Source organism: Taudactylus pleione, unplaced genomic scaffold, assembly GCF_031769625.1.
Source record: "Taudactylus pleione unplaced genomic scaffold, aTauple2 ptg000017l, whole genome shotgun sequence".
NCBI lineage: Eukaryota > Metazoa > Chordata > Amphibia > Anura > Myobatrachidae > Taudactylus > Taudactylus pleione.
In genome coordinates, this window is record NW_028284419.1 from 7,524,047 (window position 1) to 7,549,591 (window position 25,545).

The 25,545-nt window shown below is 39.9% G+C and overlaps 1 pseudogene; it reads left to right on the top strand.

The window, feature by feature from the left end:
• Window positions 1–1,304: 1,304 nt before the first annotated feature.
• LOC148540776 (dimethylaniline monooxygenase [N-oxide-forming] 2-like) overlaps window positions 1,305–25,545 on the top strand; it is a 42,785-nt pseudogene continuing 18,544 nt past the window's right edge.

The window sequence follows — 25,545 nt, forward strand, 5'->3', positions numbered from 1 at the left end:
GTGGCATTGCCACTAGGGATCTTTTTCTGCTGAGGGATCTATAAACACTGATGGTGGGAAATAATTATATAATGCAGTAACATCACAAGGGAGGTGTGGGCCTCACCCAGGTGTCACCCGCTGAGCGTTGATACCAAAGTGCCAACTCTTCCTCAGTGACAGGAGCTGGGTACAGCACTGTAGCATTATGCACAGCACTCGGCTCCTGACATAGTGAGGGAGCGCAATGCAAATAGACTGGTTCCCAGGGGAAGTCCGCATCTCCGGCACCCCCAGAATGAATAAAACTGGGGTTCGGGCGATGTCGCCACGCCCCCTACTCACAATGCCATGCCCCTACCTGAGAGGTCATGCCCTCTTTTACTTGTGCATGGCTTCGCTGTGCTCAATACTCTCCTGCCCGCACTGGGTGCCACCCAGGGGAAGGCCACCATTTACTTTTAGGGCCTATGGACATGGGGGGTGCAAGACACCCTCTATGCATATTTTATATTTTAGTAAAAAATGAGGGGAAAGGGGGAATTGAGGGGAAACCCCAAGCACTGGTACCAATATTGGTATTATTGTGAGACAGCAGAGAGAAACACTCCTTAATCATGAAGTCATAATTGGGAAGTAGTACCCAATATGTGATAGGAGGTGCACCCAAAGAGTAAACTACATGGTAAAAGAAAGTACTCTATATTGTAGGGGCACAGTTCTTCTGCTTAAATAAATAAAACTTAACGTTTATTTGGAAATATAGATAAAATAAAATTCAGGACAGAAAAAATGGAGGACAAACAACACATATATATAGTTAAGCAGGGTATTAGTGAATATACCAAATTAAATAACCATCCAATGGTTACCTGCTAGTGATTGGGTATGAAAACAAAGTCTCTTCTTAATAGAAATGAGATAAATAGAAGTCTCATATAAAAATATACAACATGCAAGAGACCAAAAAATAGTCACAAATGATTCATATTGTGTAACCAAGTACAATGAAGATAGGTGTTAAGACATCACATATGGTCTCTAATAGTTGCAAAAACATGATACATTATAGCATACCCATAATAAAATCTGAAAATAGCCTGGGTGAAAAATCTAATGAAATAACAATAAGTTTGATAATCAGAATAATATGTATCAAATATTGATACAAAACGCTGCTACATCTAAGTATTGTGGTGGAATATGTCCACCCACCAAATATCCTCTGTATGTCCCTAAATCAATTGTTCAGAAAGCATATATTGCCCAACAAAAATTGCGGCATAATACATCATACATGTCCAGATAAATGAGTAGTTCGCACAATGCTGAATTATGAAGACCACAGCACAAAAATATTCACATATTCAAAATTTCATATAAATCATAAAGATATAGTGAAAGTTAAGGACATGAAGGAACATACAAAAAATCAGGTATTATACTAAAATAGAAATAGAAAAGTAACCGCTCACTTATTAGTAATGGGTAGGTTGCTGCTATACTCCATGTACATATTGTAGTGAATGGAGCATGAGCGGACCTAACTCATATACCATGAGGGTATGAAATATAGTCAGATAGATGTCCAAAATAACTCCCCTGTCAACTCCATAAATAGCCTGCTGTATAAAGTGCAGGCTACCTAGCGGAACAGTGAGAGAATATGATACACCTGGAGAACAGATAAGAGTGTTCAGTGGTAATAGTTAAGTGATATAATATTCCTGGTGCCAGAATAAATGAGAGATTTCCCAATCGGCACCGCTAACACTCCACTTGAACCCAAAGGATTGAGAAAGAAGGAGAAAACATCACCGGGTCAGCAAATGACACGACTCACCCCTCTGATATGAAATCACAGTGCAGGGGGAACATTAAATGAGATGGTGCTGCCCGGGTGTCCCTCAAAAAGAGTAAATACCTGATACCAATAGTGGCTGTCGGAGACTACCCGGAAGCAAGACGAGCGTTTCACCTGACACGACTTCCATTTTTATTTTATATTTTTTCAGTTAAATATTTAAATATACAGTTATTTAAAATAAAAATCTGACAATTTCTGAGCATTCTGTTAATTTAAATTAGCCAGTTAAGAAATTAAAGTGGAAATGTACTAACCTTGGATAGAGATAAAGTGGAGAGCAATAAAGTTTTAACTAATCAGCTCCTAACTGTCACTTTACAGGTTTGTGTTTGAAATATGACAGTTAGGAGTTGATTGGTTGGTCATTTATCGCTCTCCTCTTTATCTCTCTCCAAGGGGGTCTACTCATCATCCCTTAATTTCTAAAAAAAAGTATGTGAAAATTAATATTTTCACCTACTTTTGTAAATTAAGTTACAGACCCATTCCTGTAATGCTGTACTTATCACTGATATCTCCTGGTTACAATTCTCCTCCGATAATAACCTCAATCCCCTTACTGTAGTATTGAGATGGGGAAATTGCTGCACTGTATCCTAATATTGCCACATATTCCCTGAGGTGTCCTATGCCCTTTGGAAGTCCACCTAATAATTGATCCGTGTGTACTGATAAAGAGGTCCTGGAGCCACCACAGTAGCTTCCTGGGTGTCGGACCACCATCGACCAGATAAAGTGAACTGTGAGATTTTCAAGGCTGCGCTGGGGGTGGTTGTAGACAGACCCAGGGCTGCGCAGTGTGGTGCCTGCTGGAAGTCAGCAGCGACAGAGAGTCCCATAGGCTGGGTGACAGCTCTTGCTGGCTGGCCTGTGCTGTCCCATGTCACTTGGTGCCCTGTCATCACATGACTGTCCAGAGTCAATCTGATGCCTGGGTTGTCTCTGCAGCCAGATCTGGTCTTATTTAAATGGCTGTATCTCCTGCTGGCAGTGCTTCAGTACCTTTGGAAAGGGGGGATTCTCAGCTCTCACATGGTACCACTGGTGAGGTTCGAGGAATCTGGGAACCAGGTCAGAACCATGGTTAAATGGCAAGCACCCTCTTGCCAGCAGTGGAATGGTCTGGGGCATCGTCAGTCATGTGGCTTTAGTGCCGTCATGCAGCAGTGCAGATGGATGAGTCTGGGAATGTTGGATAGGGCTGCCTCTCAGCTTTTCATTGGAAACATGGGCTAGGTTTGGGGGAGCATGGAACCTAGCTGGACTGGTTCAAAGTGTGAGGTCCCTTTCTCTCTTATAGACTTAAGAGTTGTTGCATTATTTAGCAAGGTTCAGAGGGGGAATAAGAGAGCACTTTTCCAGAGATGGGGGTTGCAGGAAGACTTTGGAAGGCTCATTTAAAAAGATTGGACCTTGGTCTACTGGACTGTACTACCAGATGGGTTGGGGGTACCCGGAACCAGGTAAGAATCAGGGTAAAAAATCAAGCACCCCAAGCACCCCACTCCTGCTGCAGACACCTTTGACACCATGTGGTTGGAGACTCCTAGCTCTGATTCTATCAGGCTCCTGGAGCTAATTCCACATTTGGAAAAATATAGGCTTCTCGGCTACAGTAATACTTTTAGCCCACAGGAAACTGGAGAGCTCCAGACACACAGTGGTTGGAGACACCTAGCTTGGCTACTACTTGACTTCTGGAGCTGGTTCTGTGCTTAAAAAATAGAAGTGGCTTGGGGCCACCAGTGGGTAGTTTCAGCTAGTTCCTATCCCCCAGGGAACTAGAGATTCCCCAGCCCCCCAAAAACCGGAGTCTGAAGACAGCTTTCAAATATAGATGGAGCAGCATCAGAGAGGGTGAAATATCCTTACGCAAAAGCTGTCTCCACAGAAATAACATCTTTTCGGAAGTTATAGTTAAGTAAAGGAGGCATGATGAATGCATTTGATATTTGCACTGAAATCTCTGCAATTTTAAAACATAATTATCCCATGATAATTTTTTATCATGGTGATTAGGCCCCCAAGGCTTAGTACATCTACCCCCGTGGGAACAAATAGACTCTGCCACCACCCACCTACCAGGCAATCTCCCATGTATGCATCTTCTCCACCTTTCCAGGAGAATATAGCCTTTGCATGTGGCAGCAAATCAATTGGCATGGATGCACATAGCCTATATATAGTTAGGAAATCTTTTATATGCTCAACTGATATAATCATAAAATGCTAAATATTACAACCACTACTGACAAATATGCATTATTTAATTGGGGTTGTGCTTACATATAACTAAGGGTATACAAAATAGCATATTATGGGAAAGACTTGCTTCATTCAGTAGAAATTATACTGGAGTACTGGATATTACATTTTACATAACAGCTATGACTGTAGGTATCTGCTGTGTGCACACATTTATTGACCTTGCTATGAAATATACTTGGTGCTTCACCACTGGTTGAATGATGTGACTGTAAGGCTTAAAAGTAAACTTACCTTATTTCTTTGTCAATCCTTAGAAAACACAATGGTTAATACTGTTGCAATCATTAGATCTGGATTCAGCGGTTTGGGAGCTATCAAAGCATGTGTGGAAGAGGGACTGGAGCCCATCTGCTTCGAAAGAAGTGATGACCTTGGAGTCCTCTAGAGGTTCACAGTAAGTGCACATTTGTTATATTTCCTTGGATTTATTAATGACATTAAAAATCTGCATGTAAGTAATATAAGAAATATAAACTACTATTAACTATCTAATTGACATATTAAAATATCATTTTAGGATAAAGTGGAGGATGGAAGAGCCAGCATCCCTGGTCACCAACGTTTCTAAAGAGATGATGTGTCTCAGTGACTTTCCAATGCCAGATGATTTTCCCAACTTCCTACCCAACAGCAAGACTTTAGAATACATCAAGTTGTATGCTGAGAATTTTAGACTGCAGCAATATATAAAATTCAAGGTAAGATATATTTATGTTTTATAAGATCTAGGGGGAATACAAGTAGCCCTGGTAATTTACAATCCCTTAACTGATTAACTGATGCCCTTGGGCTATTCAATTTGCTGCACTTAACGGGGATTAAGTTAAAGAGTGGGTGCCGCAACTCTGTTAACGCATAGGTCCGTGAAGTTATCATGTATTCTGTGTTAACGCCTATTAACATGTTATTTTAATGGGTGTTAAAAAGGGCTTATTTAAAAAAGGGGCTGAAATTGAATAGCCCCAGGTTTTAAAGCTCCAGAGTACCACCCTTTTTCATCCCCATTAAATTGACCGGTCTAATTGAAAACGGCCCATAGTCACATTTGACATAAATCCCAAACAATGGAGAGATGTATAACATATAGTCACTAATTATAATGCCTTTAAAATGTTGTTGACCTTCAAAAAACTTGGAGGTCGCCGTAATTGGAACATAACTGTAAATGTAATTTGATTAACTATTACTCTGTTCAGAAGAATTTAACAGCAGAATTGTGTGAATGTGCACAAATATACAAACTGAAAATGTAATAGTCTGACAAAGATGTTGTCAATGTGCCCTTAGTGTATTATGTTATATAAGATATACAAGGGTGTCAAAAAAGTAATATTTTAGCAAAAGAAATTAAATATATAAAAATGAGTTAGAATGCAGCAATTTGTAATATTTTTACTGTTGCCAGCTTCAGTATTTCTGTTACTGGTGAAAGAAATCAACCACAATGTGGTGCAAAGTGACTTTACAGAAGAAATTCATAAAGAAGATGCATTTGTGCAAAATAAAGAATAGAGATATGTGCAGACCCCCATGTGACCCTCAAGTGTTTTGATTCTGATTTGGTTGTGTTTTTTTTTAATTTTTACAAACAGCTAAAATTGTGTAATTTGGACCTGTTTACATGCAATCCAAAATGAGATTCAGTTCTTAAACCCGAGCTTACTGCAGTTGAACTTACAATCTATATTCCCTACCACATGCTCACACACATACACACTAGGGTTAATTTTGTTGGGAGCCAATTAACCTTCAGTATGTTTGTGGAGTATGGGAGGAAACCGGAGTACCCAGAGGAAACCCACAGGAGGAAACCCACACAAACACAGGGAGAATATACAAACTCCCCACAGTTAGGGCCATAGTGGGAATCGAACCCACAGCCTCAGGGCTGAGAGGCAGTAATGCTAACCATTACACCATCTGTGCTGCCCTTACGTTTTAAAGTCATTATCTTTATGAAACAGCCTTTATCACACACCCTCAGCCTACCCAAAGACCACATGGTTAATGTAGAGCAGTGTTCATCATTTGGTCCTCAAACAGTAGTGTGAAAATATGCACACACAAAAAAAGTGCATTTCCATATGCTTGGTTGGGTGCATCTCACGAGGCTTCCAGCTTTACTACAGTAACATGCGTATGCACCAAGTGTACATCAGGAGCAGCAAGTGTAGCAAAAAAAAATACAGTAATGTGGCTTCACAGTATAAATATACATAGTATAATAATGTAAGGCTGTGTCAAAAAACTGCAAACACTTCTAGATAGTGTAATTAATAGAGATGTGCTTGGACTTCCATGATTTGGTTTTGGCAAAACCACCCTCAAATGTTATTTTTTTGGCAAGATCACACTCAAGTGTTCTGTTTCGGTTTTGGATTGCTTTAAAATTGATCAAGAATAGTTACAATCATGTAACTTGGACCTGTTTACATGCAATCCAAATACAAGATTCGGTTTTTAATCCAAATTACAAATTTACAGCAGACCCGAGCAGGGCTGAATTAAGCCTTTAGGGGGCCTGGGACCCTTAAGACAGGGGGCCCACCCCGACTTCTCCAGCCCTCCCCCTCTTGTCAGCATCGTCCCCATTCAGTGGTGGCACAGTGGATATTCGGTTCTCATGGGGCTTCCACACTTGCAGGACTACTTGAGAACTGTATTTGCCGGACAGAGAGGAGGACATGGCAGGGTGCTGTACATGCGCAAAAGATGCATATCGGAGGTCATGTCTCCATGGACAGCCACTGGGTACTAATGCCCAACAGCTGCTGTGTGGTAATAGCCCCTGGACCTTCTCCCATAACCTCCATCACCATCCTTTCTTTCATCACATTGCTTCTACCCTCACACCCCAGCCACATCCTCTCCTCCATCACACAACTTCTTCCCTCACACCCCAGGCACATACTATCCTCTATCAACCTGCAACTTCCCTCACACCCCAGTCACATCCTCTCCTCCACTACATGCTCCATCCATTACACTTCATGCCCTCCTCTCCTCCATCACCCTCCCACCTCCCTCACACCCCAGGCACACCTAAAAAAAGGGATTTGTCAGTTCTCAGCCACACTGAGTGAATAGAATGCAATATAGCAGTGAAGGGGTGCACAGTGGATAGTTACGTGGATTTCAGTCTCTCTAGATGTCTAGAAGGAATTATGGACAGCATATGCTCACAATGCATACATCTTACCCCACATCCTACTCCTGTATAACACAGGGGATGGGTACGGGATGCTGGTGCTCAGGATCCCAGCTGTCAGAATCCCGACGCCAAAATCCCTACCAATGCCCGTATTCAATTAGAAGCAAAAAGCTATGATGCATGAAAAAGTATCGTTGATTGTGACTTTTCGCCTGTTGGAAAAGTATCGCCGTATTCAATTGAATCCGATTTTCACGTACATGAAAAATGCTAATAATGTAATAGGCGAAAAAGATTTGCCTCTAAATAGATGGTGAAAAAGAAGTGCAAATTTTTTGTTTGCGGGTGCAAAGGTGGGGAAACCACTCTGAACCCTTGGGATAGCCCCCAATGGACAACTGCGCCAAAAAATTCCTAACTAAAACTTTAGAATACCCCAAAAAAGTGCTTTGAATTTGTGCAGAAAAGTACAAAGTGGAGGGATAAGTTTGCAAACTAGTGAAATAAGGTTCTGGGGGTGCTCTAGGAAGGGGTCAAGAGTTTTTGTGATTGCAGGTGCATTTTTGGGGGTGTAATTTCACTTTATTTAAAAGTTCACTTTAAAGACATTAAAAGATGCTTTCCCCCATTTTCAGGTGTCCCAAATTTGACAGGACTACTTATTTTCACCTAAACATACTGCTTTATGCTATTCTTAACCACTTATGCAAATACGCTAATTAGTGGCAATTGTGCGAACTTAAGTGCCCCAAACAGTTTTGTTAGGGTTAATCGGGCACTACTACATTGATCCCCAATGTTTCTGCAGCTTATTCTGGGGTTCAGGCTGAGTTCCCCGATTCTGACACCACTTTTTGCCTGTTTTGACTTTGCGTGTCTACGTTTTCACGTCTTTTGGAATTAAGGGGGTCATTCAGACCCACTCGCGAGCGGCAGTATGCTCGCAAGTGGGTCGATGTTCCCCACTGCGCATGCGCATGACGGAGGGAGCTCCGTTGTGCGCATGAGCGAGACCCGGCGAGCGACGGGCTTCCCATCGCTCCGGGTCTCGCACCAAAGGGGTGTGCTGTCGATGTTGATTGACAGCATGCCCCCTTTGGAGGGCTTGCCTGCCAGACGGAGGCGTTCCCGTTCTGATAGAACCAAAATCACTCCAGGGCTTGTGGCTGGGAAACCCAACCGCAGGGTTTCCCTCGCAAGTCCGATGGTCGCGATGGTCAAGACCATCGCGACCATCTTTTTGGACGCTCGTATATGCTGTGGGTGGTCACCCACAGCTATGCGAGCGTCCAGGAGGACGCTCCATTTTAATGGAGGAGGGCCCTGATTCAGAGCGAGTGCTCTGGTCAGAGCGTCCGGCTCTGAATCAGGCCCTAAGTACGGTGAATAATGGGGGTGTGCACAATAAGTTTCCGCGGCTAAAATACGTGATGTAGGCAAAAAGTTTGGCAGGCAAAACTTTATCACTGGTGCGAAACTAATTGAATACTGCCCCAGGTTACAATTACGATGGCTCTAGGTAAATAACCCTAACCTAACTGCTAACCCTAATGCTCCTTTCCCGGCACCTAGATCTAACCTCCCCCTAGTGCCTAAACCTAACCTCACCCTCCCTGTACTCTAAACCTAACCCTCCAACTCTGGTGCCTAACCTTTATCCTCCCCGTAATGTCTAACCCTAACCCATGACCCTAACCCTAACCTTCCCCCTAACCCCTTCGGGATCCTGGAAGTCAGAATGCCGGTGTCGGTATTCTGACAAGAGTCGGGATTCTGGCATCGGCATTCCGGGCACCGGAATCCCAGCTGTCGGGATTCTGACCGTATCCCTAACATAGTATTGCAGAGTTCCTATTACACAGTCAGGTGGCTAAAGAATATACAGAGGGTGCAGTGACAGCTCACGTCTGCACACAGGCCTGCTGTGCAATCCAGATGCCAGACCCTCCTTGTTAAAACTCGATTTGAGTTTTAACTTGTCAATTTCAGTGTATGTTACCAACTTCATAAACTATATCTATTTTGGAGAATTTATATTTTTATTCATTACTTGGTTCTTTGCTCCAGTACATATTGTTTATCTCTTTCCCCCACATACCCTATATAACATATTCAACGCCAAATTGGAAATTGTTTACGCTTTTTTTTTCTACATTGTATTTCTTGGTCCTTTTGAGGTGAAATTAATTATTATAATTATATTTCCATCAGCTGCAGAGTTTTTTTTCCTAGCACTACAGCCCAGATTGTCCATCATTTTTATTTGTATGATATCTTGGGATACTAACACTCTCCTTTAAACATCAGCTTTGCTTGACAGCGGCCATTTCACCAACCTGTTTTGTTTACCTATAATAATGTATGTCACAAACTCGGGCTGACTCGCAGATACAGCAATCTGGATAAGCTGGTTGTGACAGCGGGACACCGTGGTCACTTACCAAAATACACGATTCTTCTGCCACCATGCAGACTGTTCTCCAGAGGTCTGTGATCTCCAAACAGATTAATAACAAGTCACATTCAAATTACACACAGATATGTAGCATGGGCCTCACCGGCTCACAAGTTCAATAAGAATCATGGAGATTATTCTAGATTAAATTTGTTTAATACAAAAAATATTTTCAAGGTTTAGTTACAAAAATATTAATAACATGACACACAGATTATAATGCAAATAGTTTCTAAAAATAAAAGAGAAATAACTCAGAGTTCCTAAGAACTCACAATCAATTTCTTAGCACTGCTGATGGGGTGGGGGATTTCACCCACAAGAATATCCTGGTGCACTCCCAGCACTTCTGTCTAATCCCCAATGAGTGAACATTGAATGCTGGATGGACTTTTCTTTTATACATCTCTAATTCTTTGTCCATACTTAAACAGAATCTCCCTATCAAGTCAGCAGGGTTTGAGATCAAAAGAGATCAAAACCCTGTGATCCAATACAGGGTTACCTGGCCAAACCAACAGGGTCCCTGCTTTAAAGATATGTGACTACATAACTCACTCTTCAAAATTCCCCTTTCTGGATCAAAGTGAACATCACAATCCTTATTTCAGCCTCCATAGCACAACTCAGAGGCATACAAGAATCTTTAGATGTGAGGTAGAGGACCTTGCTTTAAAAAGAGGTCTGGTTCTTGGTTTACAATCCAAAATACTCTGACTTCAGGGGTCATAAAAGGAAAAGAGCTAGTTTTCCACACATGACCTTTTGTTGTGAGGGATATTTATTCTTTTGTTATCTGAGAGCCCTCCATTTGATTTACAATGTATATTTTGCTAATCCCAGTCCTTCCTGACCTGCACACCTAATTGCAATTGACATACCATGTTCATATAAAATGTAAAATGACAGATCATCATACATCATACAAAATCATAATTTGGGAGGGCCTATTCAACACAATGTAATATTGCCTTGTTCACATAAAGGTATTGAAAAATTTAAAGGACACGTTCTACATTGTCGAGAATACAAGAGGCCAGTTGGGTTTGATGGCAAACGAGTATTAATAGTTGGAATGGGTAACACCGAAGTTGATATCTCAAATGAACTGTCTACATCAGCCGCACAGGTATATTTAATTGAATTCAAATTTTCTCTAGATAACAAGTGGAGAATGTTATTCAATTTTAATTGATAACTGTGGTCAGTATTTTATTCCAGGGCAGTTAAATCTACAGTGGAAACAAATTTATTTAAAAAAAGGATAATCTGGCAATTTCAAACTTACAAACCTGGCTCAGTGTATAGGAACAGTACTGGCACAGCTAGGGGTGGACAGTGCAATCAATGTGCTACAGTATGTGACAAAAGCTTGATCTTTGTTCATCTAAACATCATTTGCTCTGTGTGGGCAGCTCTGTTATACTTGCAGGATTTCATCATAAACCTTAGACATCCATACTTATAATGCCATTAATTAAAACTGGGTACACACTGGTAAAAGGTATGTATATATAAAATATACAGTTAGAGCTAAGCACTGCACTTATGTGTTTCATGTATTGAGCAACATGTGTAGAGAGTGGATATATAAGACAGTACCAGGTAGTGATGATGGATGTTACCCTAAGCCTTCTAAACTCCCATCTACCACACATCCATCATCAAGGATTTAGGATATCTTTATAACCATCAATAGACTTGATCATTTTAACACAGAACATTTTAGAGGAGCACGGTGTCTCCAATTTAATAAATTAGCTAATTAGAATGACTACCTGGTACTGTCACTCACTGCCTGTTCCCTGCAGCTTGTGCGCAGTGATCGGCAGGTTGCCAACCCACACCAGCAGATGCACCGATATATATCTGCAGATATATCAGCCATCTGCTGTGTAGCACAGTTGATACAATATGTCTATGAACAATGTCAATCACAGACATATAGGAAGTATGCACCCACAGATGCACTTGCGATATATATCGGCCTTTTGATTAAGCAGCCAATATACTGCCCAGTGTGTACCCAGCTTTACTGTTTACAAAATATAAATGATATTTACTGACACCCATGTTTTTGTTTTTGGATCTGAATTCATCTTCATGTTTCGGTATTGGTTTTGCAAAAACAACCTCACATGTTTCGGTTTTGTATGTGGATTTTCTAACAAAATTAATAAAAACAGGAATATAGCACATTTATGAAACATTGCGATACAGCAGTGGTTGACAGGATGGCTGTTTAATAAACTATATGATCCAATAGAATATTTTCATTACTCAAGAACTATAACAGACTGAGGCCCTGATTCAGAGCCGGACGCTCTGACAGGGTGCTTGCTCTGAATCAGGGCGTCTTTTTTTTTTGTATGGAGCGGCCTCCTGGCCGCTCGCATTGCTGTGGGTTGCCACCCACAGCTAATGCGAGCAGCCAGGATGATGGACGCGATGGTCAAGACCATCATGACCATCGGGCTTGCGACGAGACCCTTGTGGTAGGCTCTCATGGCTGCAAGCCCCAGAGAGCTTTTGGCTCAAACAGAGCCAAAAGCTCTCCCACTGACATCCATTGTGATGTCAGTGGGGCCACCCCCAAATGGTAGGTGTTCCCATGGGAACGCCTCCATCTGGGCAGCCACCCCCCGACTTGCCCACCAAAGGAGGCGTGCTGTCACTCAACATCGACAGCATGCCCCCTTTGGTGCGCGACCCGGAGCGACGGATTGCCCATTGCTATCCGGGTCTCGCGCATGCGTACGACGGAGCTGGCTCCATTGTGCGCTTGTGCTCTGGGCCACTATCGACCTGGTTGCAAGCACTCTGCGCTTGCGACCAGGTCTGAACCAGGCCCACAGGCCTGAGGGCAGTGCAGGAAAAATGGAGGTGGACGTGGAGTATGTAGTGTATGGCAGGTAAAGCATTGATTTATTAAGAAAATAACATTTGAGACATGGCCTTGTGAAGGGTTGGGTATGAAATCCCGGTTGTAGAGATGCCGTTGGTCTGAATTCTGACAGCGGCATCCTGACAGCCAGAATCCTGACACCCATAGAGAACTGCGGTAAGTATTTATCTAACCCTACCCTAACTCCTACCCTAACCCTAGCCCTCCCTCCTCAGTGCCTAACCCTAACTTCCCCCCTAGTGCCTAAATGTAACCTCCCCGCACCCTAATCCTAACACTACCTACTCTGTGCCTAACCCTCCCCCTAAAACCTAACCCCGCTACCTAACCCTAACCTCCCCTTAACACCCCGATAATTACCTTCAGGATTCTGGCAGTTGGGATACTGGTGCCAGGATCCTGACCGGTCGGGATTTCAGCACCAGTTTTCTGAACGTCGGCATCCTGCACGCCAGGATGCCAACTACATCCCCTTGTGAGAGCTGTTATGCAACAACTGAAAAGAGAAAAGGCCATAAAAGAATGTTAATAGCCAAGGATTCCTAACAAGGGTTGCAAGAGAAGCTAGCAATAATAGCCCTACCCTCCTTCCTAATTGGGTATTACGCCCCTGTAGTACATTTATGAGGTGCACCAGAGAGTTTGAGGGGAACTAGCTCAGAGGCTGGAGGGCAGTAGAGGGATAAGGAGGTGGAGTATATAGTGTAAGGCAAGTAAAATATAATGATGGATTGATTAATTAAAAACCTTAAAGTTGAGACGTGGTCTTGTATCTTCTTGTTCATATTATAATAACTAACAAACTTTATGTTATATTAAAAAGGATATACACAGTTTAATAAAGCAAGCAGTTCAGTGACAGGGACTGCCACTTTTGTGGCTGAAGTGCTTGGTTTTGGACCCCACAAAACATGCTACCAATGGGCTTTAGGCAACTAGCAACATTGTTAATCATCTTTACTTTGGTAAGATGTAATTCAAATCCTTATCCTTCACACCTTCATCAGTGTTAACATAATCATCACACAATATTAGCTCATCCTAAATGGAATTCACCATTATAGAAGTCTCTGTACTTTGTTGCAATTCGTCTTCCTCATATAATTTGTAGTTCATTTTTAGGAACATGAGTTTTTCCACATTTTGAGGATGTAACCTCCTACGCTGATCACTCACAAGGTTCCTGGATGTGCAAAACACTCTTTCCAAGTACACAATGGAGGGTGGGCAGTTTAGGCACACCAAAGCTAGTTTGTACAAGAGGCTCCAATTTGCATTTTTTTCTTTCCAGTAAACAAAAATGTCTGACATGCAAATTTGTCCATTGTCAAATGGTGTTTCACTTTGGTTCGCTAAGTTGACTTATCATCCATGACCAAGTAGGTCACTTGTAAAAGGTAATTTTTTTCCTGGCAGCAGAATTTGCAAGAGAAACTGAAGCAGGAGATGTTGTTGTGTCATGTGTCAATTGAGCTGACAACTTGCTGGAGCTCCTCGCATCTCTTAATATCTGTCAGTTGGAAAGAAAGACATCATGTGTGACTTAATCCTAGAATCAGCATGGTTGCAAAAATATAGTGATCCAATTGCAAGATCTTGACAACACTTTGGTCATGGAGATACAAATAAAGAAGTTGATCTACAAGTCCAACATACTTATCAGAATCACTTTGTTTCATCTCCCTATTCAGTTTGTTTAGCTGCTTTTCCAGTAGTTGTATTAAGGGAATTACCAGACTCAAGCTAGGAGTGCCTAAATTTACTTCATTAGTTACTGCTTCAAATGATTTCAGTAGCTTGCATAAAACAGAGTATTCTCTAGTGTGCTGGACATTCCTCCTCCTCTCCCTATGTCATGGATCTTTGTTTAGGTTTGGATGACTTGTTGCTTTTCCTCCATTCACTGAAGCATATAAAAAGTGGAATTCCACCTTATCACTACCTCTTGCTTCAGTTGGTGGCATGGCAAATTTAACTTTCTTGCAGCAGCTGCAATCTCCTACATGCAGTTGTTGAATGCTGAAAATGTCCAGAAATGTTTCTGTCCACAGACAACTATCAGGTAGATTAGGCTTTGGAGGGCACCATAGAGATAGACCCAGCAATTTCCAGGCTTTCAGTCTGGGAGGGGTGCTAATTATCTCCATTCAATAGCTTGCCTTGCTCTGCAGTAATGCTAAGGGTTAGACATAGACATTGTGTCAGGTTAGATATAGTTGTGCTCTAATTGGCTGGCTTACACATAACACAGTCACTTGGCAAATTAGACAACACACACACCGCCCAACCCTGCTAAAAGGACTAAAGGTCAAGGAGGAGGAAGCTGAAGGCTACAGCACAGCAAGAAGAGGTACAGTAAGTGGGTTGGTGGGAGAGAGTCATACTTGACAATATTGGCAAGTCCCTCTCCAGAAGACAGATGTCCAGGTAGGTGGTTGGGGGATTGGCAATATAATCCACTTGGAGAAATTACAATACATTATGAGGGGTGGTGCCACAATGACACAATTCATAGTAAATATAATCATCAGGTCCCTTGCCCCAACAACTGTTCCCAGAAGGTGCCAGGATGCAGGATACTTTTCCACTATCTTTGGGAGTGATTGAGTTCAGCATGTTGCTGAATAGCCCCTGGAAGAAGTTTCTGGAACTATTCAATTCCCGGGGCTATTCAGCATTGTGCTGAATTGGATCACCCCATAGAGATAGATATTGACACCCTGGTACAATAATAGTCCTGGCCAATATTCCAGGGTTTAACATAAATTGCTGTAATATATCAGCACATTATAGTACATTTTAGTGTATAGCAGGTACCATTGTATAGCAATTCCTTCCCTATACTGTTTTCCCATTGTTCACATCTAACAAATGTTATTGTCAATTTTAAATACACCCTTCACTAGTGCAACTACTGCAACTGCCATTTGACCTGCCCTCTCTCTCCCTCAGTAACACAAAGTGACATTAGAGAGATTAATGAGTATTTGCATGGAGGAAGAGGACTCACATACTGTATGTTTCCTACATGCTATATAGCCACACTATACATACTGTACACCTTTACCTCTCTGTTATAGATTCCCACCATCAATAATGTTTATGCTCCACTAGCTATTTTGTCATGATCTGGCATTATTATTTTTGGCAACACTGTATGACCTTCCCCAGACAAATAGTCATCATAGTCTTCACTTAGGAACTGATTCTGAATCCCACACAAAGCAGCTATAGTTATGACAGAGCTACAGCGGAATTTTGATTTACTACATTATTTTAATGTGAGAACCCATGGGGCTAATGCGGGGGTTTGTGCACCTGCTGATTAAAGATGAGCAAGCTTGGTTCTCCAAGTACCGAGCCCACCCAAAGTTACTTGAGCTGAGGAAACCGGACCTACTGATTGGATCTTCCTGCTGATTCCGGACTTAAAAACCAGGCAAAATGTCATCAGCCAGCGTTGGGTCTCTTGCTAGTTTTGAATTCTATATAAGACCCCAAGGCGGTGATTCGGGCACCATTTTAAGTTGTCCGCACTGCTGTACTGTCCTCCATCCTCCAGTCCTGTAGCTTCTCCTGTGCCGTGTCCATCCACCTCAGTGGCTACTCCTGTGCTGTGCTGTGTCAATCCACTCCAGTGCTGCTGTGTGGTCCTCTGTCGTCAACTAAAGTAGCTGCTCCTTTGTTGTGTCCATGCACTCCAGTGGCTACTCCTTTGCTGTGCTGTGTCCACCCACTCCAATGGCTGCTGCTGTGCCCTGTCCATCTACTATCTTGTAACCATAGGCTTAAACTGTGATTATTCTAGCATACCCTTCTACTATCCTGTAACTACAGGCTTACACTGTAATTAAACAATAAGGGAAGGGAAAGTGGGAAAAATTAAATGCACATGATCTAATGAACGCTTAATTAAGTAAGTAATTAGAATATACCAACAATATAAATAAGATCATGAGATGAAAATCTCTAAATAATCAACACAGTTGGTGGTGCTCCCTGGAACAATTATATTACTATATAAGGTTTTGTTTTGCACAGGCTGAAATCAGCTGTGTCTCATCAGTCCCCTGCATGTGCCGTAATACAATTCACAGCCATCCGCATTGGCTATTATGAAGTTCCGTCTAAGGCAGTGGGAGTGAGAGAGCTCACGGTCAGCTGATCGGGTCCGTATTCGGCGGTACTAAGGGGTGACGCGCATTTCGCCACCATGCGGATGGCTGTGAATTGTATTACGGCACATGCAGGGGACTGATGAGGCACAGCTGATTTCAGCTGACAGTCAGCAGATGCGGACACTCTGAATCCAACACTATATCCATGCTAACTAAGCAGAGCTCTGTACAAGTATTATCTTTACTTTTTTTCTAAGGTGGCGACCTGACTGGTCCGGGTGCACTTGATTTCTGCTATACCATTTGGCATCAGAGATCATTTAACTCCCAAATAAAGGATCTTTAACAACCCACCGTTATACTTTCAATTCTATGGATACCAGCCCCCTACTCTCTCATCCCCTGTCCAATGCCAGGTAATAGGCACAACAGGTGAAAGTAGAAGTGGGGGACATCTAGGTGTCTTACTTTCACTTATTCTACATATAATCCTGTACTTAAATTAACTATTTATGTTAAGAGTTCAACTATGTGACACCCAGGAACATATGCTGATGGTTAACTGAGATACTAGGATTTCTATTGTTGACGATAATTGTCTGTCATACTGACATGTTGCACACATGGTGATATTCAGATAATTGTTGACTTTTGTGCCTTATCCTGTTCTCAGAGTGATATATGTATAAATTATAGTTAATTCAGATATAGATACGTATCACATTAATACTGGTATCAAAATTCAGGTTTATTTTGTGATCTTTGAACAATAGTATTTACTATTCGATTTGAGAATTGCGCAACTTATTATTGGGAGAAATTCTGTCATAGGGCCAATTCACCTATAACTAGCCTATTGTTGTGAATCTAATTCTTTATACCTGTTACATATCTATCACGAGGTAATTCGAATACAAACCTTATCTGTGTGTATTTTATACACAGGTTCTATTTAACCATCCTAGACAGGATATGAAATGCATATAAAAATATAACCATGGATGTCACATTGATATGATGTATGGTATTCAGAGTACAGGGCAGTATATTTAAAATTGTGTACTGCTGTGCTTTCAATATTTTCGCTACTTGATGTTTTTACATATATTGAGATAACATATTTGTTATAATTCACCTATGTATATTTTATAAGGTATGTTCTTATTAAAGGTTATGTTTTAGCTATATTTTCATCATATCATAATTGTTTACATATTATAAGAGTGCCCCACAAACGGAACTTTCTTTTCTGTTTTGCCTGTGCAAAACAAAACCTTATATTTACACTGTAATTAGTGGAGTACACCATCCCATTTCTTTTCTTTCCCTCCATCAAGCTCTCTCATCTGGGTTTTCCTTACTGCCCACAGCCTAGCTGCTTATAACCACCTCAGAGCGGCGACTTCTGCTCATGGCCTAGCTGCACTTAAAGGCCATAGAGCAGCAGCTCCCGCCCATGGTCTAGCTGCTCGCTACCATCAAAGAGCTATGACTTCTGACCCCGGCTTAGCCGTTCGTCTCCTCCACAGAGCAGCGTCTTTTGTCTGTGTCCTTGTCACGTCATTGCCCACTTAGTACCATGACTTCAGCTGCGGCCTTGCCAGTCAATCTAGCCTGAATTCTGTGTCCATCCTGCCTCACAGTAGAGATTCATCTCTCAGTCCAGGGCTCCTAAAATTAAAAAAAACAACAATATTTTATAGTTGTGTAAAAGAGTCAAAGGAATAGGTACCATCTCCTGTTGTAGATGTTAGGATGCAGCAGCTGAGAGATCATACAACAGTCAGTTAGTTTCGTGCAACTGGCCTCAACCAGTTTTAACAAGGAAAAACAGAAATAAAAAACATCAAAATAAATCCTTGCTGTCCGGCGTCAACTATACAAAAGATATTCCTAACTCACTAGAAAAACAACACAAGAAATTTTACCAGGCATTGATTTTCAAAGTAGAAGGTTTCTCTCTCATAGAGACTACATAGTCTGTCCTTTCCCCAGGCAGTGTGAGAAACTAATGATCAGGATGACAGCCTTTTTAATGCACACCTACAGCTGAAGGCACTAATTAGCCTTCTGTGAGGCTAACAGCCCAAAGACCAGAATTGGTACTAAGTGGATGGAACCTGCCTTCTCTCTCCATCCATAAACCCCAGGAACTCTTTTCCAGCTTTGTCAAAAAGCCCACAAAGCTGTTAACAAGAACACCAATGTTTCCCTAGGGTTTTTAAAATACATACCTAGGGCAAATATATTTGCCTTCCACCACTATGCCAGTGATATTGTCACATGGTAAAGAAAATAAACCTCTAGTAAAGTAAAGTTTAGTGCAGAAAAACACAACATTGCCAACATGCCATTCACCACACGTAATGGCAAAGAAAGGGTGAGGCCTTGGCATTTATTTATGAGTGGTGCTTCTGCAACTGTCAGTGTGGCATCTTCATCTGCCTCTCATGACGATGCAAGACCTTTTCACTCAGAGTCTAGAAGAGGTGTCAAAAAAATGAAAACCACTAAAGCAGTAGAACAAACCCTGTTTAGAGTAGAAGGGAATACAGGGAAAGGGAAATACATCGCACAGGCTATAATTAGTATAGTATTATATTAAACAATAAATAACAAAGCCACTAAGTGCACTATAATATGAAATACAAATATTAATATAATAGATAGAGTGGCGGTGCTCACTAGAGTCACATGCAGTGTAGTAGAAACAAAAAGAAGAAAAAAGAAACTCTTTTTTTGTGAGCACTCTTGATAAATATAAACAGAGGGGCAGCTAGAAATATATATTAGCCCCTAAAACATAACTTTTAATAAGAGCGATTAAAATGATAAGTCATCTACAAGTTGATGACCATATCTGACCCAACAGAGACACTTAATTAATAACATACACAGACATATAAAACATATAACATAATACCATTTATATAGATCAATATTGTAATATTTTCAAATGGATAAAAGAAAAAAGAAACAAGTATAGTATCCTCCTCAATGGCGAAATATAAGAAATGTAATGCCGTAAGTCATTCAATAAAGAATTAGTGAGTCTACCACATATTAGTTTGTGCCCTTTTTATCACATCATTCATCTGACTTTTGTATATGAAGTCAGAATAGAAAAAGTCAGAGCATAGGACTGCTACTCCTCATTCTACTTCTCTTCACCTCTGCTAACAACAGCTATCTATGAAGAGTGAGGGATTACCGGAGAGCAGGTTGCCCTTAGAAACAACAGATAAACAGGGACTTCACTCACATTTCATTTCTGCTTTTGGGTGTCATACTAACGCATTGGACACCCAATGAGAGAACTACTCTAATGAGATTGCCCACAGTTTAATAGAGTGAAAGAAACAGTAATAAACAGTAACGTTTCTGTATAAAATTCAATAATAGAAAGTCAATAGAACACTCTATATGGTTCTCAGATCTCTCTGATAATTGCTCAACATACTATGGGAATTGCTGTCCATACATCTCTGTTACTTATATATACATCTTATAACGGATCACCTTAAAGTACAGAGTAATACCTTTAAGAAAAAATATATAAGCCCAAATACTTTCCTATAACTACCTATTGTGGCAGCCAGTAGTGTTGGAGCATGAGTTCAACGGGTTAGTACAGTCATATATGAACACAGAAAAAGCATGTATATAACATTACTCCCACGAACAGAGTGAGAAAACAGACAGCATATAATTATCTTTTGCCGTCATGTGGCCACTTAATTGATGGCACAGACCCTTATAGCTGGAAGTGTAATAACACATTAACTTTTACCTATGTATCACCAAGACATATATGGCTATACCCATAGGTTGATAGATCTCATACAGAAACCAGTGGACCACTCAGATGAGATCTTTGATCATACAGCAAAGTGAAAGAGACAAAAACACACAGAAACACACATTACATATATGAAATTCAATAAAAATATATACTGACACACCCTGTATTGTACTCAGGTCTCCCTGATAATTACAAAACACAGTATGGAAAATGCTGTGTGTACGTATCTCTGTCATTTAAGTATGCGTTTTCTGAATACTCATTTGTCAATGTTGCTAGCTATCTATTTAGGCAGCCGCAAAAAGAGCATATGTGTTGTATAATTCATCCCCCTAATAAGGAAAAAGACAAGGGGGCATGTAATTATCTCTTGCCGTGGTATGGCCTCTTATTTAAAGGGACAAGGTCCTAAGAACTAAAATTTCTTATAACATAGTAGCTCTTATATGTGTATCCCTGGAACATATGTAATAGTGCCTACGAGTTAATAGATCTCATATTAAAGTCAATGAACACGATTGTGATGAAATCATATAGTATATTATAAATACTCTGTCGATGTAAGAAAATTATATGAGAGGCACTTATGTGAATACCAGGTATGTAGGTCATACGTGGGTGCACTGCAAATGTTATCCTTGCTGTCCGGATTATCTCACCGCGCGAGACTAGTGCTCGCGAACTGCTATCCCCGGGTTCCAGTAGAATGTCCTGAAGTGAGTGCAGGAGAATCCCTGCTGGGCACAAACTAGTGGTGCGGATGCCTCGTGCCGTATAGCCGCAGGCACCCGTAGCTCCCCCGACGCGCGTTTCGCCGTATGCTTGATCACGGAGGTGATCTAAGAAAGGAATTTCCTGGATAATATAGTGAAATGTACAAAAACTGACCAATGCCCTTGATGCATATCTTGATAGACAGGCGAGGCAGCCTATGGATGTAGCCCTCAATTAATTAATTAGTCTAAGCACAAGAGAGCACTTACTAGGTTAACCCTATGTTTACTATGCTAAAGTACAATGATTATAAGACTAGATTCACATGGAGGGACACCAATATAGACAATAATGAATAAGTAAATAAATATATTACTGTAGTCAGAGACATAATAATTTATATGCTAATAGGTGACAGTAAAGTCTTGTAACAAATTAAAACCCAACAATGTGATAAATATATTTGCACATGCATGTACAAATACAAGTGCATGTACATATATACACATACACAGATACCTACATGCATATACACATATGCATGCTTGTACATACATATATCTAATCTATTCTGCAAATGTATATATGCAAAAAATAAAATAAATAGATATAAAGATGGATCCATTTTATACTCCAATAACCACAGACTTCTGAAAAAAGTGACTATTCCAAAACTAAAGTAATAAAATTATACATAATTCATCCCGTTGTTGTCCATGATATAATTTGAATTGATGTATGAGACCCCTTTACCAAAATTATTTTATAAAAATAAATAAGTAATAACTCTTCTAAACCCTATAAATGGTAAATAGAACTATAGTAACTGAACTCATAACATTCATCTATACTAATGTGAAAAATAAAAAATTTAAAAATAAATATATATAATATATGGTCTATGAGCTTCCACTATCAGGAAAACAATTAACCGTGATGTAAGTGTGAAAAGAAAAGTGAGAAAAAAATAAGAAAAATTAAATAAAAGTGAATAGTGATGAGAATATACAGAAATTAATATCTAAAAAAACAGAGTATTGATGTACTAGTATGTAGTGTGGTCATGTGAATGATATGTATATATATAAAGAGGTATACAAATAAGTGCATCATATCAGAATGTATACATATGTGTTAGTATGTACAAAAACACAATTAATGTCTTGTGAGAGTTATGTGAAAAAAGAATAAAGTGAAAAATTATGTAGCCAAGATATAGTGAAACATCAGAAAAACAAACCTAAGCTGTGAAAGTTAAACTTGTAATGTGTGTGATACTAAATCCCCATATAGATGAATGTTGGTACATCAATAAAGAGGAAAAACCTTATCTAAAGAGAAAACATATAGAAAGGGAGATAGAGAGGAGGTAGGAACAAGAGGGGGGAGGGGGGAAAGGTAAAAAATTACTAGGAAAAATTGGATGGGGATTTGAAAACACTTCTCCCACGGAATGTATCTATGAGTTGGAGAAGAGCGAGGAACTTGGGAGATCTCCTTACTCACAGTCATTTTGAACAATTCCCAAAAAAGAAACCTAAGGTTGTTGGTACTTACCCTTGTGGTAATTGCAAAGCATGCGAATATGTGACTCCAATCACCACAATTCAGGACAAGTATGGCAACAGTGTATAGTTACGAGATTACTTCAATTGTAATACTAGTGGTATTATCTACTGCCTTCAATGTGAGTGTGGCCACAGATATGTGGGAATCACAACACGTGCTTTGAAGTTACATTTACTTGAACATGCGGGCACCATAAGGAATGCCAGGACGGATATTAACAGAATGAAGAAAATCACTTCTGTGGCCAGACATTTTCTATACAAACATGATAGTAACCCCAAAAAACTCAAAATTTTCAGCTTGGAGAGATGGGCATTAGGGGAGGCAACCTCAATAAGGTTCTTTTACAAAAGGAAATGGAATGGATATTCAGATTAGATACCCGTACACCTGGAGAGCTAAATGAATATAATAGTTACATTTCTTTTTTATAATAGGATTTCTTTTCATCACATCCATAGACTCATCTACATAATTTTTTAACTTCAGTTAGACTTGACTAGGATTTTGCTGTATATTTACCAATACATTTTTTTTCAATTTTTCCTAGTAATTTTTACCTTTCCCCCCTCCCCCCTCTTGTTCCTACCTCCTCTCTATCTCCCTTTCTATATGTTTTCTCTTTAGATAAGGTTTTTCCTCTTTATTGATGTACCAACATTCATCTATATGGGGATTTAGTATCACACACATTGCAAGTTTAACTTTCACAGCTTAGGTTTGTTTTTCTGATGTTTCACTATATCTTGGCTACATAATTTTTCACTTTATTCTTTTTTCACATAACTCTCACAAGACATTAATTGTGTTTTTGTACATACTAACACATATGTATACATTCTGATATGATGCACTTATTTGTATACCTCTTTATATATATATACGTATCATTCACATGACGACACTACATACTAGTACATCAATACTCTGTTTTTTTAGATACTAATTTCTGTATATTCTCATCACTATTCACTTTTATTTCATTTTTCTCATTTTTTTCACACTTTTCTTTTCACACTTACATCACGGTTAATTGTTTTCCTGATAGTGGAAGCTCATAGACCATATATTATATATATTTATTTTTAAATTTTTTATTTTTCACATTAGTATAGATGAATGTTATGAGTTCAGTTACTATAGTTCTATTTACCATTTATAGGGTTTAGAAGAGTTATTATTTATTTATTTTTATAAAATAATTTTGGTAAAGGGGTCTCATACATCAATTCAAATTATATCATGGACAACAACGGGATGAATTATGTATAATTTTATTACTTTAGTTTTGGAATAGTCACTTTTTTCAGAAGTCTGTGGTTATTGGAGTATAAAATGGATCCATCTTTATATCTATTTATTTTATTTTTTGCATATATACATTTGCAGAATAGATTAGTTTATATATGTATGTACAAGCATGCATATGTGTATATGCATGTAGGTATCTGTGTATGTGTATATATGTACATGCACTTATATTTGTACATGCATGTGCAAATATGTTTATCACATTGTTGGGTTTTAATTTGTTACAAGACTTTACTGTCACCTATTAGTATATAAATTATTATGTCTCTGACTACAGTAATATATTTATTTACTTATTAATTATTGTCTATATTGGTGTCCCTCCATGTGAATCTAGTCTTATAATCATTGTACTTTAGCATAGTAAACATAGGGATAACCTAGTAAGTGCTCTCTTGTGCTTAGACTAATTAATTAATTGAGGGCTACATCCATAGGCTGCCTTGCCTGTCTATCAAGATATGCATCGAGGGCATTGGTCAGTTTTTGTACATTTCACTATATTATCCAGGAAATTCCTTTCTTAGATCACCTCCGTTATCAAGCATACGGCGAAACGTGCGTCGGGGGAGTTACGGGTGCCAGCGGCTATACGGCACGAGGCATCCGCACCACTAGTTTGTGCCCAGCAGGGATTCTCGAGCACTCACTACAGGACATTCTACTGGAACCCGGGGATAGCAGTTCGCGAGCACTTGTCTCGCGCGGTGAGATAATCCGGACAGCAAGGATAACATTTGCAGTGCACCCACGTATGACCTACATACCTGGTATTCACATAAGTGCCTCTCATATAATTTTCTTACATCGACAGAGTATTTATAATATACTATATGATTTCATCACAATCGTGTTCATTGACTTTAATATGAGATCTATTAACTCGTAGGCACTATTACATATGTTCCAGGGATACACATATAAGAGCTACTATGTTATAAGAAATTTTAGATCTTAGGACCTTGTCCCGTTAAATAAGAGGCCATACCACGGCAAGAGATAATTACATGCCCCCTTGTCTTTTTCCTTATTAGGGGGATGAATTATACAACACATATGCTCTTTTTGCGGCTGCCTAAATAGATAGCTAGCAACATTGACAAATGAGTATTCAGAAAACGCATACTTAAGTGACAGAGATACGTACACACAGCATTTTCCATACTGTGTTTTGTAATTATCAGGGAGACCTGAGTACAATACAGGGTGTGTCAGTATATATTTTTATTGAATTTCATATATGTAATGTGTGTTTCTGTGTGTTTTTGTCTCTTTCACTTTGCTGTATGATCAAAGATCTCATCTGAGTGGTCCACTGGTTTCTGTATGAGATCTATCAACCTATGGGTATAGCCATATATGTCTTGGTGATACGTAGGTAAAAGTTAATGTGTTATTACACTTCC